Genomic DNA, 7935 nt, shown 5'->3' on the forward strand with positions numbered 1-7935 from the left:
TAACCAATGTTTTGCATGCTTTTTCTTGTCACAAGTATGTGATTTGTCTGGTTCTAATTCATTTTCTTGTTTATGGAAGTATGATCCTGAATTTGTATTATGTATTTTGAAACATGAAATGTTATATCTCTTTCTATGGAGGTACTTCGACATTGGAATGCAAATGGATTTCTTAAAATAGAATATAAGGAGCTGAATATCCATTTATTCTTCTTAAAATGCATTGTAAAGAAGAGAGTTTTCCTCTTAGTATTTTTACCATTTTATTTGGTGGAGCACATGGTAGAGAATGATGCACTGCTCATTTTCTCATTATGTTTAGAATTTATACCGATTGACTGAATAATTTGTGTATCTTCATTGTTGTTTGTTTTATATATATAACCTCATTTCTATTTTATGTAGTTACCAATAGAAATTAAGTTTCATTATACTAATATTGTGTAGCTTCATTGTTTGTTTTATACCAATAGCTTCATTTTTGTTTTATACGAATACTTAGTTTTGTGTAGCTTCATTGTTGTACAATGTTGATCATAAGAAAGTATTAATTCCTATGGTTTATGGAAAATATGGATGAGCATTAGGATCTGGAGATATTGGGGTTGTTTTTATTTTTGAAACAAATATTTTTTAGGATGTAAATGAATATGAAAGAAGAAAATCAAGTGGGTACATTTGGTTAGATACATTGGAAGGGGGTATAAATGACATAGTTTTAGAAACAATTCCAAAATGCCATTTGTTTGGCATATATGACATTTTTGGTAGGCATGTGGAGATAACATGCAAAAATGATACTATGGAGTACAACTAGTTAATTATGGACTTATTTTTATTTTTTTGGACTCACAAAGGAGAGGCAAGGCCAAAATGAAACTAATCAATCATTATGTTAGTAGAAGGTTTACTTCCTCTAGACCCTAAGGATCATGGCATATTGGGGCATGTTATCCACCCACATGTATGGGTAACCATAGGAGTTTTTTTTCTTCTATGATGCAATTTTTTAGCTAGCTGTCATACATTATTTATTATATGTTGTCTTTCTCTTTCCATTTACTTTCACAAGATATCTACAACTTGATCTTTTTAGATTGTAACTTAGTTGACATGATTGTTATTAAGTTCCCAAGGTGTTCTTTTTCTATGGTGACATTTTATTTGTTTTGTTTATACAGGACATCTGGTCACTATTGTCAACTGAAGAAAACTTATTCAAGTTTTTTGCTTTTCTCGGGAAAAATGGCATTGACATAATTGATGTTGAGGTATATGTCATATAAATCCTTTGTATGCTACTTTAGTTTATATTCCATTGTTCATTGTATTTCATTTCTTACACTTTGCATGATATCTTCTTTGATTTCAGAAGAGGAACTCAATATTGATGGTCAAAAATAGGAATTGAAGAAAGAGGAGAACAATAACACTGGAGCGACAAATGCAAAGAGAGAGAGAGAGAGAGAAGAGAACTGGTCTAGTGATACCCTTAAAGACAATATCTCGCATGAGACACACACATAGAGACTGATGATCAAGTCTTCATAGTTGGTGAATTCACCTACAATGCATTGACAACACAATGATGATGTTTTGAAGTGATGAAACAATATTTCATGTGTAAATTGTAGTCCAACCAATATTAAGTTGGAAACTCGTATTGTAATACTTGACATTTCATATAATATAATTTATGTGGTTGAAGTTATTTATAGTTGCACTTGATATTATTTAGTATTGTAATTAACATATGTAACTTTGTGTTTTCATATTAAATGAACATGAACATTGTATGACATTTTTTTAATTAAGTTGCAAAATCATACTAATTAATAATGAACACATAAAATTAATCTAAAACTACTAAATTAGTAGTTTATATTGATTAATGATGAACACAAATAAAATGAATATATGACTAAATTAGTCGTTTATAATGATTATTAATGAAATTAAATGAAATGAATATAAACTATTAAATTAGTTGTTTATATAATGAATATGAAATTACCAAAAAAAGATAAATGACTACTACAAATGATAAATTTGTGATTACAAATGACGATTAAATTTTGCATATATATGACTATTAGTAGCTAATTTACAGTGTTTTATAACGTGACCAAAATTTAGTCATATTTCATTGGTCATTAATTGGTTTCAAACAATGACTAAAATTTGCATATATATGACTATTACTAGCTAATTTACAGTATCTTATAATGAGACCAACATTTTGGTCACTAATTGGTTTTTTTGGGTGATCATATAGTAATATATTTTGTTGTATATTTGGTCATTAATTGTGTCAATTAATGACTAAATTAATGACCAAATTAATGACTAAATATACTACTAGATGATAAAATTGAGACAATCAATTAGTGACTAAGTTAAAAACGACTAAAAGTTGGTCGCGTTATAAGATACTATAAATTAGCTACTATTGGTCACCGACTAAAAAATAGTTATTTATATGCAAAATTTAGCCCTTTTTTTAGTAACTAATTAGCCATTTTGTACTAGTGTAAGATGAAGAGGAACCAACACAAACTCATAACACCCATACTTGGTAAAGAATGCAATCTTGTAGATGTCTTCTTCTTTGATACGCACTAGATGATATCATGTTTTCAAATCAATCTTCGAGAACCCTTCTCCTCCCTTAAATTGATCAAACAAGTGATTGGTCTATGGAATGGATATTCATTCTTGATAGTCACCTTGCCCAACTACTTGTATGTAACAACCCTGGTGAAAATTCCATGTAAAAAAATATATAAGGTCATAATGATCGGATAGGTATTCCAAGCTGAATGGTGGGGGAACATCCCAATGGGTGTTGATTCAGTTTATTACGGCTAAGGAAATTGGAAAAGGCAACGACAAAGGTTTTGGAAAGGCATGAGGTATTTATTGGAATTTATTTAAGAAAATAATGGAAATTAGGAGAAGAGGAAGGTGAAAGGTCACAAGTTGCATGTGGGGAGGAAAGTGAAAGAAAATAATGAAAAATGAAGAAAATAGAGGCCTCATTAATAAAAAGGTTTATGAGGATGAGTGTGAAAGACTTGGTCAGTTCAATTTTGGAGATCTCTCGTTATTCTCTCTATCTCTCATACTCTTGGAGATAGATTTTTCTTGGAGCACTCTTGGAGGGTGTGGCATACTTGGATTCTTGGAGTAAGAAGGCAAAGGAAGAGCATGAAAGCGCAAGAAGGCATCGAGATCAACAACTGCATCAGATTTTCTCACAGGTATCAAGTTGCATGTAGGTTTCTTTCACTAGCTTTGGCATGCATGGCATATGCATGTGGATTTTTTGTTGTGATTTGTCATTGGCATGGAGGATGAGCAGGATTGACAGTGGATAGCCTGGCCTTGCCATTTCTTGGATATTCATGGTGATTGTGGGTTTATTTTCATTTTTTTTTCGGTTCTCATGTTTCCTTAGCTTGGGTTGAGTTACTAGTCTTAGAGCCTTGGTTGGACAAAAGCTCTAGAGCCCTGGAACAACTTGGGTTGAGTTACTAGTCTTGGAGCCTTGGTTGGAAAAACGCTGTGTAGCCCTTAGTGGGTTGAGTTACTAGTCTTGGAGCCTTGGTTGGAAAAACGCTCTGCAGCCCTTAGTGGGTTGAGTTACTAGTCTTGGAGCCTTGGTTTGAAAAATGCTCTAGAGCTCGGTAAAATTTGTTGGTTGAGTTAATAGTCCTAGAGCTTTGGTTGGAAAAATGCTCTGGAGCCCTGGAAGGCTTGGATAGAGATAGATCTAATGTTGGTTTTTTGATGTATGATTGTGAGGTGGAATCATTGTTTGATGGGTTGATGTGGATGGCCTCTGAAAGGCCTAGATGAGTTTTGATTGATGTGTTCTATGAGATCTCACATTCATGCTTGGAATATGGCATGAAGGTGGATGGCTGAAGAGATATTTGGCTCAGCCTTTCTACGGTCGAGTGGAATGTGGAAGTCCCATCATAGGTTCTGATTTTGCATCATTAATGAAAGGTTATTTCTCCTTGTATCTCTATGAGCATTACTATGGAATATATGTGGTTTATATGGTTGTGATTTCATTTGTATTTTTGTCCCTATTATGCTAGTTATTTATATGTTTTATGGTAGCAACCATGTATGGATTTCATCATGCTTTCACTTATAATTGAATGATCAATGTATTTATGACCTAATGTATGGAATGGCAGTTGATGTGTTGAGGAAACAATGGTTCTTAGCGATTCTCAGCTAAGTATGAGACCCCTATGCTTAGAACTGTTAATTACAAATGTATATTACACATTTGCAATATATTTGATGAAATGTCAGTCACGGCTAGTAGGGGTCCAGTCAAGGTCTTAAACAAGTATTTTCTTTAGTACCATCATTTCCATGTTATTTTATTGATCTCAAGAGATGGTTCAATTCTAAGCAGTGACCTCAACTCTGGGTGTGAAAAAGTGGCTCAAATCCCAGAGTCATTGGTATAGGACTAACAATTTTGGTCTCTGATCATTGGCAGGCAAGCCTATGAGAGTGACTTTGGGTTGCTGGTCACACTCATGCCTATAGCATGGGAGCGACTGAGCCTTAAATTATCCAAAAGCTTAGTGGGACCCCAAGGCAAGTTGTCTAAAGTATTGGATTGGTTCTTGAGAATCCTATAGTTGATGATTAATTTATGTATGGTGTATTTCCATTGGTTCCTCTTCCATAACATGGCCTAAGAGGTTGGACGATATCATAGTAGCCTCTCGTCACATGTTTACCCGGACAAGTTGGTTGCTTGGGTAGATGTGGGGAGAGGGTGTTACAGGGTGGTATTAGAGCATGGTTGTGCTCTCCTTGGGCCATGGGTTGATCATGATTTCATGTTGGTTGCATATGTGTTCCTTATGCATGTAGTCCCTGTACTTGTTGAATTTACATAGTGTTGATCATGGTTGTAGTGAAGTCTCCATGTGAAGGTTGAAGGTGTTGTCGTGGACTATGACTTCATGTGTGAATGGTTGATTATGGAGTTACTATGCATGTATGGTCTTTGTTATAGTTATGAATGAATAGTAGGAAAAATATGCCTTGTGAAGTCATTATATGTAATTTAGGTGATCATGGTGATATTGGTTGTTATGATGCTAATGTGATGGCTGAGATAGAACATGAGATGTAGACTGTCATAATGAGGTTGCAACATTGGACTTTGGGGTAAGAGCAGATCATCATATAGTTATTATATGTTTGACATGCAGGTATGTAAGTCAAGGATTGTTATATGGATTAGGTTTATATACATTAGGTTTATGTACATGTATTTTGATGTTATGGTTACATTCATGATAGATGATAGTTGATTAATATAGTCATATGCAAATCTCGGATAGTCATGAATGATAGTAACCTATGGTTGTATGCATTGCTATTTTTTTGTATTAGATAACTTGATGATCATGTTATATGTTGTCGATGAGTATGCTATAAGTTAATTTTTGTTGATATATGTTAGTTAACTTGATGATTAGAGTTATAACATTAATATCTTGATGTTATATGTATCATGCTAAATTTGATTGGACTATGTAGATGGTTATGGTTACGATAATCAAGTATGAGTCAAAATATTTGTGATGACTTTCCACACGTGGTTGTGATGCATGAATGATAAATTCTTATGAGTTTATGATCAAAACATGTTAGTTAGTTAGTGTTATGGATATCGTGATCTTATTTATGTTTGAGTTGACATGTTTTAAAGTTATATCTTGCTAACTAGATTGATTATGTAGACAAGATAGCCTCCCCTGAGATACATTAAGGTATGAACTTGCTTATGTCACTAGTACAAAATGACTAATTAATTACTAAAAAAATAACTAAAATTTGCATATAAACAACCATTTTTCAGTCGGTGACCAATATTAGCTAATTTACAGTATCTTATAACACGACCAACTTTTACTCATTAATTGGTTTCCTTAATTGTACCATCTAGTAGTATATTTAGTCATTAATTTGGTCACTAAATTTTCATTGGTTTAGTCATTAATTGTCGCAATTAATGACCAAATATACAAAAATATATTACTATATGAATCCTTGAGAAAACCAATTAATGATCAAAGAAATATGACCAAAATGTTGGTCGTGTTATAAGATACTGTAAATTAGCTACTACTAGTCATATATATGAAAATTTTAGTCATCATTTAAAACCAATTAAGGACCAAAGAAATATGACTAAATTTTAGTCGTTTTATAAGATACTGTAAATTAGCTACTAATAGTCATATATATGCAAAATTTAGTAATCATCTTAATTAAAAAATTATCATTTGCAATAGTCATTTCTTTTTTTGTTATTTTCATATTCATTATATAAACGATGGATTTAGTAGTTTCTATTCATTTCATTCATAATCATTATAAACAAGTAATTTAGTCATATATTCAATTTATTCGTGTTCATCATTAATTAACATAAATTACTAATTTAGTAGTTTTAGATTGATTTTATGCGTTCACTCTTAATCAACATAAATTAATTAGTATGATTTTGCAACTAAATTTTTAAAAAATATCATATAATGTGCATGTTTATTTAATATGATAACACAAAGTTACATATGTTAATTACAAGACTAAATAATATCAAGTGAAACTAAAAAAGAATTCAACCATATAAATTTTATTATATAAAAAATCAAGTATTACAATATGATTTTCCAACTTAATATCTGTTGGACTACAATTTACACATGAAATATTGTTTCATCATTTCAAAACATTATCATTGTGTTTCCAAAGCATTTCAAGTGAATTCAAGAACTCGGAAGGCTTGACCATCAATCTCTATGAGTGTGTCTTATGCAATGTATTGGATCTAAGTGTATCACTAGACATATTCTCTTCTTTCTCTCATTTTTCATTTGTCGCTCCAGTGTTATTGTTATCTTCTTTCTTCAATTGCTTCTTCTTACCATAAATATTGAGTTCCTCTCCCAAAAATGAAAGAAGATACAATGCAGAGTATAAGACATGAAAGACGATGAATACTTGCATATAAAATAAAGTAGGCTATAAAAGATTTATATGACATATACCTCAACATTCGATAGTGGCCACTATGTGGCTAGATGACATGTATAAACAAATAAAATAAAACGTCACCATAGAAAATAACACCTTAGGAACTTGGTATTCAACCTTCAATAAAACCTTAGGCACAATCATACGAACTAAGTTACATGTTAAAAATATTAGGCAATTGATAACATGTGAAAAGAAATGGAAAAAAAAGATCAGCGTAAAAAATATCCTTATTTCATGTTCTAAAAGAGTCATGTTCCTTAAATTTGGATATTCTTTTTCCCACATTAAATGTTCCTCGCTATTATGACCTATGTTTTTAGGATCATGAGATTGATCCAACATCATATTGGATTGTGGAGACAAAATGACTCAAATTTCCAAGATGAGTACCTCACTTGGTTGAATGAAGGTGTTAGCTATGAGTAGTGTCAAAGCCTTAGGGAAGTAGAATACTAAGGCCTAAGAAAATATATCACCACTTGTCCACTTAAAGAAAAAATTTCAATCCCACAATGGCCTCTGGGAGTATATTTCGTTGGATGGATATCACACTCTGAGAAATGATTGTCTAATACAATGAGAAGTGTACATATATTGTCACAATGCCCGTCACAATCACACCCTATAGTTGTGTCCTATAATATTAATCATGTTATACTATTTAATTGTTATGACTCTCAGATTATTATTAGTTTGAATAATCAGTCTGAAATTGTGTTTTTAGTATTTCTGTATACATGAAAATATTCGAAAAAGAGGTACTTTTTGTGACTAGTTAATTTTGAGTGAATCTAAATACACAAGAAATTATGGTGCCTCAGTGTTTCTCTAGCAGTTATCTGCTCATTG

The sequence above is a fragment of the Pinus tabuliformis genome, chromosome 1_2 (genome assembly GCF_031772625.1).
Source record: "Pinus tabuliformis cultivar Carrire ecotype Pingquan chromosome 1_2, CPIR1, whole genome shotgun sequence".
Classification (NCBI taxonomy): domain Eukaryota; kingdom Viridiplantae; phylum Streptophyta; class Pinopsida; order Pinales; family Pinaceae; genus Pinus; species Pinus tabuliformis.